The sequence below is a fragment of the Arvicanthis niloticus genome, chromosome 17 (genome assembly GCF_011762505.2).
Source record: "Arvicanthis niloticus isolate mArvNil1 chromosome 17, mArvNil1.pat.X, whole genome shotgun sequence".
Lineage (NCBI taxonomy): Eukaryota > Metazoa > Chordata > Mammalia > Rodentia > Muridae > Arvicanthis > Arvicanthis niloticus.
The window spans coordinates 40,829,110-40,841,767 of NC_047674.1; the positions used below are offsets into that span (position 1 = coordinate 40,829,110).

Sequence of the window (12,658 nt, forward strand, 5' to 3'; positions counted from 1 at the left end):
ATTAACTCCTTTTCTGCTGTGGACTAAAATGTACTCCTGCTATGTTGATCTCTGAATTTCCAGAAAAAAATACAATTCTGCTACCTCTGAAAGAGTTCATTAAAATAAAAGGTTTGCAAGAGTTGTCAGACTAAGTATTAGTCTTGTACCTTCTACTCCTTATCTGTGAGTTTGGTTGTATTTCACTTGGAAAATGAAGAGGTATTTTTCGAGGAAGGGGGTGTTATTCTTTGGATTTTTTTGGGGGGGGGCAGGGAGTGGTTTTTAGGTTTTGCCCTAATTAACTATGGAGTACGCAAGGAAAGGTTGTTTGAGTGATAGAGCCATCCATTAAAACACCAATGTATTGATCTGTATTCAGGTATATTACTTAGCTGGTTCACTAGACAGACAAAAGTTTATGTATAACAAAATCATCCATCCTGTATCACCAGTATCTGCCATTTTAATGGCTCTAAGCACTTGTGCTTACTTACAGGGCCATGGTCACCTGAGATGGCCAGGAAGAATCAGATAAGGCCATGTTGGAGGGCCATAACACAACTGAGGTTGTGACAATTTAATGAAAGCAATGTTTTTTATACCTTTATCAGAAACTGAATATAATTTCAATTTCCAGGATGAATACAGTTATAGTTCCCAGGATACAATGAAGGTTGCAAGTTATAAAGAGTATACAAGATTAATATCAAAGATTAATTGTTCTGTCAAGTTTTCGTGCCTCCTTGACTTCTATGACAATAGACAGAGAAACACAAAGTGGCCTGAACACTTTAGAATACATTAGTCTGTCAGGAACCAGAAGGCACATTGTGCCCTAGGGATTTATGGACTCAAATCTGAAACCGTCTGACATGACTTTCAAGGTAGCTAGGCTAAGCCAACTTCATAGTTCCCTGCAAATGGCAATAATAGAAGATTTTTGGGATAGAAAATTAAAATCATTTGAGTATTTTGAAGATAATGCTTTTCTTATAAAAAAAATAGTCTATTCTTTTAAGAAATTAAGTAAGCCACATACACATTTACCCATCTGAAAATTCCTATTTAGTACTGACACAAAAAGATAGTGTTTGAAGTTCTTCACCTCAAATATAGTAAAAATATATTATAAAATGTGAGACGTATGTTCATAGAAAGTTTACCACATAGAACACAACATTAAAGTCTCTAATCTGTCAAAAATTAAGAGGCTTGGAAATTCTTAGTGCTACAGTTCAAAAAATTAAGAGTAACAGGTTACATTAGAAAAATACTTTGATTTTTTTTCATTTTGGTTTTTTTGAGACACAGTCTAACTATGCATCCTTCCTTGGCCTGGAACATCAGACTAGTATTGAAGTCAGATACTTGTGTACTTCTGCCTCTCAACTGCTGGGGTGAAAGGCGTGTGCCAAAAGAATGCTGGAAACTTTTTGATTAAGCTACTTATCATAGTACCTCAGTCATTCAACACTTAACAAGCTGTCTACTCATGAAATTAGTTGTTTTCAGTTAAATAAAGCTGGGTCATGTGTTCTTTACTGTAGTCTAAGACATGATGCTGTATTACCTCCCCTCTTCATTTCTCTACAAGTATTCAAACTGCTAAGCACGTTAGTGTCTTCCTCCACAACGAGAAGTGTGTCTGTCTGTCTGTCTATCTGTCCATCTAATTGTCTTTACTGTTATCTTTTCAGCTCCCTGCTATACCCCCCACCATCTTCTAGATTTCTCTTTTTATAGGTTAACCCCTCCCAATCCTTGCTCAAAAATTACAAGCCTTTTCAAATGCCTGATTATCAAGTCTCCTGATTCCATTAGAAATTAATTTTGGTTTTCTCAAATACTTCAGAATAGTTATACCTCTTTTATTCTCTAATATAACATAATTTGCATATACCCACTGTCTTCTTTGCTTTGTTGTAAACTCAGGTCGATGGCTGTATTTAATATCCCCTGCAAGTTTATGTAAACTTCAACTTGCTATGCCTGAGATCTTCTGGGCATTTTGACTGCATGGCACTTCTGGTTTAAAATAGTATGAACTAATTTTACCCTGAAATGTAAGTGATCATGCATTTTCATCTCTTCATTATAAAATTACTGTTCCTTTGCAATATTTACAACATTGCCTAGATTTCCTTCATCTTTTATTACTGGGGGCTCTGCCTTACAAATCCTCTTTCAGCCATTCCTTCTCTGATAGCTCCAGTGTTATTCTAAGCCAGCAAGCCAGCCCCTAATCATCTCTGCCTAGTTATTTTTATGGACTGTATCCTTTGTTCCTCCTCATCTTAGTCTAAATTTGGACCTGTGTTGCACGCCGTCATCTTATTAAGTATCCTAGAACAGCTCTTGTTATGTCAGCAGGACTTCCAGACTCCTTGGTGTAACAACCTTGTACCTTGGTGTCTAGTAAACTATGGATGATGTTCATTACATGCTGATTCCATTCAGGCAAAGGGGGCTCTAGCACACAGACCACTATTTGAATCAAGTTAACCACTTAACGCCTCCCAGATGTATTGAATGTTCTTGGCTCTGTGGCATGATTGCCTCTGCTTTCACACTGCCTTGGTCTGTCTTGACCTTGCAAATGAGTCTGAGTCCTGTGGGTTTCAGAAATCCACTACACCTTCTCCTCTGCATCTCATTACATCTTGGCACTCAATGGAGAATTTTCTGGGCCAAAAAGTAAGAAAATTGTTGGATCATAGCAGTGTCCCAGTCCATCTCCTGAAGTAAATTTCATTTAGACTTCTGACTATAAAACAAACAACAAATATTTGTTGAAGTAGTTACAACAAAAACTAATAATTAAGTTAATGAAATAATGGCTTTTGGGTTACTTTTATCTCCTCCTCCTACAACCCTAAAACTAAGAAAGTTGAAAGGCAGGTTAGTTTAAAATATAAACAAAGGTTACATTCTTTTGAATACAGTTAAATGTAGAACATTTTATTTGAAATGGCTTGAAATGCTGACATGAATCAAAAAAATGATTTGATGTGTTGAAAAAAAGAGTCTCACCATCATCGATCACAGGTTTCTGAGGGATGCAAACCTCTCCATTGAAATGTCCATTCATCTAAGTTTCTAAACCCCATGAGCACATTATATTCTTAATTTGTATCTTGGCTTGCTTAATAATGAAAATACAGGATTGTTGTATAAATTACTTAATCCAGACCTGGATTTTCTACTTTACCTTACATCATATAGTTCCCAAATAAAAACACACTCAACCTTTATATTACAATAAACCTTAATTAGCACTAAAGCTGAGAAGATACTACCCTCTATGCTATTAGAATCTACTTTCCTATTCATAACCATGAGTTGTTACTATATTTCATCTAGGCTGCTCTTAATTCCAACTGGCCAACCTACAGGGCTAAGTTCTCTTGACTCCTAACCCATGGTGGCTTCTCCTTCCTCCTCCTCCTGCACTTTTATTCCTCGTGGTCCTCCTCAGACCCGAAGCCTGCAAAACCTAAACCCCACCTATGTCTCTTCTGCCCAGGTAGTGGCTGGTAGAATTTTTATTTACTAATCAGAAATAACTTGGGGGCATGGTCACTTAGCATCCTATATGCAGACTTTCTTGTCTCTGGGACAACCTTGTCTTGAGAGCCCATGCTTAAAATTACATTAGATAAAGACCAAACCTTAACACGGTATCTAAAATGTTCAAAAAAATATTTTTGATGAAAAATTTATGGAACTACTAACTTACCATTAAATATATGAAATATGTAAATCATGATTGTTGCCTTCTTCCATGAGCACACAAGAAACTTGCTGATTTTAATGTAAATAAGATATTTTGTCTTTGCACATTTTAAAGTGTGTATGTAGGGAGTGGGGGCATGCTTTGCCTCCATGTCGGCCTGTGAATCAAGAGTTTGTAGTTCCTGAAGAAGAGAGAAGGCACATTATGCCCTAGAACTGGAATTATGGATGGTTATAAACCATATTATATATGGGCTGAAAATTGCAGACTCTCTGGAAACTCAGCCAGTTAGTTTAACCACTGAGCCATCTCTCTCTCTCTCTCTCTCTCTCTCTCTCTCTCTCTCTCTCTCTCTCCTTCATTTACTTTTGGAAAGTATTGTTTTTCATGTGTTGCTTAACAACTTCATAAACCAGAATATTGATTTCTTTTTAAAGAATCAATACAATTATGAAGTAAAATATTCCCATTTATTAATATTGCTTAAAATACTATTATTATCACATCAACCATCCTTAAAATGTCTTTAGAATGAATGTCCTTTTGATTATTCAGGAAAAATAGTTTGCTGCCTTTGACAAAAAAGGTAAGATCAAGAAAAATGTAGAAATCCTACACTTATTACACCTTAATATTATGGCACTTCTCTCTATCTTATTAAGATAATCAGAGACTGACAAACTTTATAGTTTGGTTATCTTAAGTATATATTATAATTGCCGTTAATTTTTAAGTAACCCACTGCTGGGTCTCCTTATCACTTGGGTACATCAATCCAAACTGTATTAAAATGGGTGCTTATTTTTAACAAGCAATAGAGTTAATTCCAAAGCATGACCATTTCTTCTCATTGCTATTTCTCCTGGCAACTGCATATTATGGTCAACCGTCTATAGATAGATAGATAGATAGATAGATAGATAGATAGATAGATAGATAGATATAGATTTTATATATATATATATATATATATATATATATATATATATATATAATATCTAGCCTTTAATTTTAATGTCAAGAATTTGAAACACCATGAGAGAAGCATCACATATAAAAAGTAAATATTTTACATGAATATTAGTATTATGGACAAGACCACACCAGCTCTTCTGTTTTAAGCTGTTAATTGAGCTCCTGTGCCTTTAATGGCCTGAGAACATTTTTATATTTGATATTTGCATTTTCATATGTGAAGGTCCCTATCAACACCTGTCTTTCATCACGGTCTGATACAGCTTTATTCACAGCTGAGACCAAACTTTGTTTTAAAAAAAAAAAGTATCAGTAAACCTTCTCCAGAGTCTTTTATAATCTTTATAAATGAGGTAGACCTCTTCCAGGACTCATCAACTTTGTCTCTGGATTTCTCCCAGAGAGGGTTTTCTGTTTTCTTTCTTTGTTTCTTTCTTTGTTTCTCTCTCTCTCTCTCTCTCTCTCTCTCTCTCTCTCTTTCTTCCTTTTTTCCCTCCATTTCCACCTGTAATTTTCCAACTGCTCAGGCATTTTCCCAACCAATATATATATAAAACAGAATAGAAGGAAAAGAAAAATGAAAGAAAGAAAGAAAGAAAGAAAGAAAGAAAGAAAGAAAGAAAGAAAGAAAGAACAACAGAAAATTCCCGCTGGGAACAAAGCAGGAGATATCCCAGTAGAAACAGTTGCAATAAACTTTTTGGTGGCTTCTCGAAGAGCCATACCCATGCTTTTGACTCCTGCCAGAGTCAAATTCTCTCTGACATTTTAAATAAAATTTCACATTCTGCCTAGCCCCATGTCTAAAAACCACTTATAACCAGTCTTTTGCTACTTTGTGGATTCTTCCGTTTTTCACCCTTTCCATTCCTTTTCTCCCACATCCCTCCCAAACGCTAGATAAGAAAGGAGAAAAGAATAGAGAAGAAAAAGGAGCAACGTTACCCTTACACTACTTCCTGCTGGTTAGGGGTGACGAGTTCCTTGGAGCAAGATTGATTTTTGCCATTAAGATATCTAACTTCTTTCATCTTTGCTCAGGAATATTTAACAAAGCACAAACAATAGTAAGCAACCAATAACCCACCACCACCAAAGACAACAGCAACCTCTCGCAGCCCTGGCATTTATATGCCCTCTGAAAAGTCCCCAGAATTCCAAAGGTCACACAACTTGCAGAAACTGTCTACTGCTGTGGAAAATCTGAAGTGTAGCACCATATCCCACACCTGGGAATTAAAATCAAGAAGTATTCTTATAATGCTTCAGCGGTTATTTATTTATTTATTTATTTAACATCTGTGTTTTATAAAGAAATCAAAATTCTCACTACAGAAGCCATTATCATTCAAATCACAAGCATGAAAAGGGAATTATTGAGATTCTCTGCATACTGTCATTTACCAGGGACTCATCCGTCCTATCTCATCATCACCAATTTTATTTGATTGTTAGGGCTAGCCTTTCCTCCTGATCTTTGGGTGCTAAATAAGTCTTGGTAACACTCAAGATTTTCTCTTCTTCTTTTTTTTTAGTACTCATTTTATTCTTTACATTTCAAATGATGTCCCCCTGCCTGGTTACCCCTCCACAACCATCCATCTCACTCCCCCTCTCCCTCCTCACCTTTGCCTCAAAGAGGTTGCTCCTCCACCTAATCACCAACTTCGGTCTCACAGCTCTATCATCCTCCTATGTTGAGGCATCAAGCCTCCCTCCCCTCCCATTGATGTCAAATAAGATCATACTTTGCTACATATGTATCTGGAGCCATGGATCCCTCCATGTATAGTCTTTGGTTTGTGGTTTAGTTTCTGGGAGTTCTGGGTGATCCCATTAGTTGATACTGTTGTTCTTCTTATGGGCTTATCATCCCCTTCAGCTTCTTCAGTTCTTCCCCTACCTCTTCCATTGGGGTCCTCAGTCCAATGGCTGGCTATGACTATCTGTATTTGTATTGGTCAGGTGCTGGTAGAACCTCTCAGGGAACAGCCATACCAGGCTTTTGTCAGCAATAGTGTCAGGGTTTGTGTCTGCAGATGGGAGGGATCCCTTGGTGGGGCAGTCTCCGGATGGCCTTTCCTTCAGTTTCTGTTCCAATTTTTGTCCCTGTCTTTCCTTTGGACAGGAACATTTCTGGTTAAAAATTTTGAGATACGTTGGTAGTTCCATCCCTCAACAGGGGGCCATACCTATCTACTGGAGGTGGTCTCTACAGGTTCTATCTCCTTTTTGTTGGATATTTCAGCTAAAGTCAGTATTTTGTAATGTTTTATCCACCCCTCCTTGGCTCATCCTAAGACACACAACTTACAGAAACAGTTAATAAAATATTCAAATTTTTTTTCGAGATAAGGTTTCTCTGTATAGCCCTGACTGTCCTGGAACTCACTCTGTAGACCAGGCTGGCCTCGAACTCAGAAATCTGCCTGCCTCTGCCTCCCAAGTGCTGGGATTAAAGGCGTGCACCACCACTGCCCTGCAAAATATTCAATTTTTAAAGTGATATTCACCTCACTATATTATTACATGATGCTATTTTCTTCTCTATGTTATTAAGAAAAAAATCATGAAAGTTTTTTATCTGGTCTTTGACATATCACTTGTGCTGGGGAAATCTATTTCATAGTTGCTGAGAAAAATGCATAATCCATTAACTAAAGAGATGTATTAGAAATAGAGATTCTGATTTAAATGAAATCAAACAACTTTTCATTGTTACCAAACCTTGATGTTTCTACTAAAAGATGGGCAGAACAGATAGATTTATTAAAGAATGGTTATAAAAAGTTTTATTCATGTATGGGTTTGAAGAAATAGAAAAGACTATTTGCCTCACCAAAAAAAAAAAAAACTTTATTATGCAAAAGAGGAAGAGCCTCAGGAATTTTTAAGATGCAAAGGGGAGAAGGCTTCAGTCTGTGGAGAAATTGATTTCATTGTTTGAAGTTTCTCAGTCTCCTATAAATTCTTTGAATTGTTGGGCAGGGACTTTCTCTGGATTTTTCTTTGGAATTCCTCTTCAGGCTTGTTGAGTATTGTTCATGTACTATTTTGCCAAGTACAAAAGGTAAGAGGAGGTGGAAGGATGTGGCACATGGTAAGAGTAGGTTGCCCCAGATGACTAGGTAAAATAGAGGAAGAGGAATTGTTGGGGCAATTTGTATAATACATTTCAAAGCGCAGGAAAGAAAAAAATTGGCAATGCATGACATTCTTTTGTATATGTTTATCTTAATTTGTTTTCCTATAAATTTTAGATTCTTCTGTTACATGGACATTGAAAACACTGATGAGTGATCATGTATGGGAGGGTTTTCGGTTTAGAGGCATTATATTATCTCATTAAGGAGATAATTATTTCACTCTTACCTTCACAAGCCTTCAGATAAATCGTCTCAAAGAATGAGACGACAGAATCTTCTAGTCTTTGGAGCAGACCAGAATGCCATGTCTTTGCCCATGGCCAAAGGCTGATTATATATTTTTGAACACAGGAAGTAGAGTTGTCTTAATGAGCATCATTTAGGCCCTGAAACTTCCACCTTCTTCTATGATAATTTAAATCTTAAGGACCTGTTACGGCATTTCCCTTTCTAATATTATGAGAGAAACATGTAAGAGGAGAAAGGTCCAGAGATGACCATGAGAGAGGGATCTGTCCTGAATGGCATATATGTCTAGTGACACTTGTCATTTCTGGCTGAGAGGAAGTAACAGGTTCTCAAGTTCAAGTGGGAAGGAAAAGAAAGCAGCTGAGTGTTGATTGTCTACAGTGCAATCTATCAGCTAGTCAATGCCAGGTAGTTATTGAAATAATTATATTAATTTCATATTAACTTTGAAAATCAATGGAATTTATTGGGACATTTCAGAAATGCATACAATGTATAACATTGACCTTCGTATTTCCATTTCTTCTCTCTTCTCTCCTTAGTTCACTTCCTATTCCCAAGTATTCACTTCTAATATTCTTTTTTTAATCTGGTCTAGATTTCACATGCAAGAGAAGACTTGGAATTCAGTCTTTCCAAATCTGGCTTATTTTGCTTAGCATATGAATCCAATTCCGTGCATTTTCTTTAGAATTATGTGATTTCATTTTCCAAAATTGTTTTTTGATTGTGTTATCTATTTACATTCTGATCATTGTCCCGTTCCCTTCTCAGTCCCTGTACTGGTCCAGCAGAGACAATGGCTGATGTACATTTGATATCTGTGCCCATCCAGAGGTCTTTCTATTCCTCCCTGTTCCTTTCTCCAAGAATTAATTAAAGCATTCAGCCCCTCTTATCATTCTATGCGTCATCAGGCCAGGAAATCTGCCAGTAGACCCTGGCCTGAATTGACTCTGCCTGACAGGCTTTCCCAGTAGCAGGCAAAGTGGCTCCCAACAGTCTCCCTTCCCACAGTTCCTCATCCCATACTTTCTCTCTCTTGCCAAGAGGGTGCTACCCTCCACACACAGACATCTTCTTTTCCTTCTGTTTAACTGTGAGTGAGTGTGTGTGTGTGTGTGTGTGTGTGTGTGTGTGTGTGTGTGTGTGTAGGGGAGTATATGTAAGAGTCGATTTTCTCCATTTAGCCTGTAGATCCTACTGATCAAACTTGGTCTTCTGGGCCTTCATGGAAAAAGCTTTAACTCAACTGAGCTATCTTGCTACCTCAATTTCTTTCTTCTTTGTGGATAACTAATAATACTTATTGAGTTTTTTTAAAGTACAATAAAACTTGTCATAATTTTACTCTTTCAGAAGTTTCCTAAGAATTAAGGAAATGTTAAGATTTGTATGGCTTTCTCTTGAGGTTCCACTCACTATCAAAGTTTGGGTCTTTTGTTTTGTTTTTATTTTGTTTTTGTTTTATTTTGTTTATTTTTTATTATGTTTTATTTTATTTTGTTTATTATTGAAGTCTGTATTTCTTTGGTAGGGTTACCAGAACAAATGATCTAGAAATGTATCGCAGGTTCACAGGAAGGAGTTGACCAAAGATTCAGTTTTTCTGAATTATTTTATCTTGTAAATGACATCCTTCAGTCAGCATCTTTTAACGGTTTGTCTTTTCTCTCTGCAGAGGCATCTTACTATCTCTGTATTCTTACTCTTTTTATAAAAATGCCAGTCACATTGGACTTGGACCTACAATGATCACTATTTGTATTTGGTATTTGTTTTGACTATTTGTTTTTATGTTTTTGAGTCCTTCTTTGGTAGAAATATTTCTAAATAATCCCACATATGAATATCAAGTATTAGGGCTTCAACATATTAATCCCAAGGAAGAGGAACAATTGACCCCAGAACAAAGGATCATACTATGTATATTATATATTTTATAATGTATATTGGACTTTAGTTCGAGCTGTGAGCCAAGCAGCTTCTTCTATGATGAGTTGCACATTGGCTGCCTGTCACCCAGCATAGGGTAATCTGTGTTGTACCCTACTTCTCTAACAAGAGTGGGCCTTAAGGGTCTTGGCAAGGACTATCCAAATTTGAAGGACTGTTCTTCACTTTTCTCTCCTTAAAATTTAGGGAGAAAAGGGGGATGTTTGATAAATAAGTACTATGTTAAAATGTCCTCCAGACAAGATTTGTTTAAAAGGCAGCAGAGGTATGATGGGTCAGGGCAGAGATTCAGGACCCTAAGAGAGAGTAAGATGTCATCTTCTTAAAGGTTATGATGGTAAGGGAAGTCTTGTTCCAAGAGGTATTGGGCCTAGTTAATCTATGACCTAATGCAGTATACATGACTTATACTATGTGACAGGGGCCATTCTTTGTTTGGGTAGGAAAATGGGGCTTGGTAACCTTTATATAGTATGAGACAGTAGTCAGGCTGTGTCTCACCCTTCAGTGGCCTCAAGCCCGAGTATATTCTTTCCTTGCTTACAACCTTCTTTGTTTAGGTCCTGCTTAACTCAGAGGTCTGCATTCGCTGACATTTCAATCTTTATTTTTATATAAAAGTTATTAGAATTTAGAGACATCAAAAATCTCTCTTTGGTTGTCTGTTGTTAGATTGGGGCACTGTAAAATTGGAGTATCTTCTAACTCAATGGTGAGTAATCAAAAGGTTGCCTTTGAGTCGGAGTCAGATACATAAACTTAAGAATCAATTTATGAAGAAGAAAGGACCATTGGTAAGCAGAAGAATTAAGAATAGAAAAGGAAGCACCTGAAGAAGTATCCAAAAGCCACAGTTTTGATTACATTAGCTTTTGATATTTTCTTGGATATTCCCTGATTTGTTTAAATGAGTTGGATAGACTGTTTGTAAGATATGATAGAGTAAAGACTATTTAAAATTGGATTGTCATGGCTATCCTTAAAATTAATCTCAGTTGTGCCATTAAGTACCTTTAGCACTCCTGCCAAGGTAAAAAGATCTGAGCAGATTGGTAAATAGGTGCCATCTTTGCTAGGCAGAGAAGGAATTCGGTTAATATGTGAACAGCAGTATAATACAGAGAAAGTTCCATAGATAATTTGTGAACAGAGCAAATGTTTAGGTACTGGATTATGAAATACTAGTAGCATTATTTGCATAGATTGCAGCCCCCTAGTGGCAGAGAACTGGAAAAACTAGTCCTCTAAATCTGGCAAAGTCTCTGAAGATTAGATAGATAGATAGATAGATAGATAGATAGATAGATAGATAGATAGATAGATCTCCCAGCCTTAAGTAGTGGCAAAAAACAAGTAAGAGTGGTAAGATTACAATGAGAACATATACATGCTAGTTACAGAAGACAAAAGAGAAAAATCAGAACTGGATCCCGATAGAAAATAGATTTGATATGATCCAAGGATTTCGTCCTGAATAGTTTTGTCACTTGTCTTTCCTGAAGATTGTCATTCCACCCACCTAACCTCAGTTATATCCGACTTCAAGGATAATATGCAGCATTAGCAATAGCTTCCCTAAAGGTGTAATATGGGAAAGAACAGAAGCACCATAGCATGTTTAGTAGAGGAATATTCATGATAACAAAAGACAGAGAAAGGCTCAAATAAGGTGAGCCCTGGCATAACCAAGAATTAATGTACTATAAAACAATAGGCAAGCTGGTATTCATAGTCTAGTATAAGACTATACTTATACTATGCCTGAAAAAAAAAAAAAAAAAAAAAAAAAAAAACAAACCAAAAAAAAAAAAACGTGACCCAGAACAAGAATCTCAGAACAAATTATCATTTTCCTGACCTGACCTGGTATCACTTTCGTTTTCCATGGCATAGTCCTGAAGAGGAATCTCAGATCTTTTAATGGTTCCCAAAGTATGTTTTCTGAGCCAAGCTGCTGAACTCACCATTTAAAATATTTTTATTAGATTTTTGGGAATTTCCATACAGTGTGTTTTGATCACATTCATTCCTTCCCCACTACTTCCCAGATCCCTACACTCTTCCAAGTTTGTGCCTTATTTTAACCCATCAAAATGAATGTATACTGCCCAAATATCCTTGGATGTATGGCCTCTTCGTGGAGTGCATGTTGACTTACCAAGGGCTACACTCTTTGAAAAAACAAATCTTCCTCCCAGAAGCTAACACTTGCCAATAACAACTTGGCTATATTTGGGAATTCATACCCACGGCCCCTGTTCTTGCTGACATTTTGGCTGGTTGGAGGTTGCACAGCTCTCATGCATACTGTTACAACTGCTATGGGTTCCTATGTACAGCTGCCCCCATATGTCTGGAGTGCACTGATTTCTTATAGTCATCTACTGTCTCTGGCACTTGCAGTCTTTCTTGCCTGTTTCCTGCCATGACTCCTTAGCCTTAGGCAGAAGGTTTATGTGTTGCAGTTAGAGCTGAGCTTTATTCAGTTCTTCATTCTTGACTGCTAGACTCCTTTGGCATCGGGTGTCAGAAGAAAGTCAGGTCACATATGTGACTTCTACTATCTTCCAGGTTTCAATCTTTCTGCAGTGAGAGGAGTGAAGCTTGTTTAATGTAT

General features: G+C 36.9%; 1 protein-coding gene across 3 annotated transcripts in view; it reads left to right on the forward strand.

Moving 5' to 3' along the window:
- The window catches only part of Adgrb3 (adhesion G protein-coupled receptor B3), a 676,641-nt gene that overhangs the window by 311,185 nt on the left and 352,798 nt on the right, over nucleotides 1-12,658 (forward strand). The window lies entirely within an intron of this gene.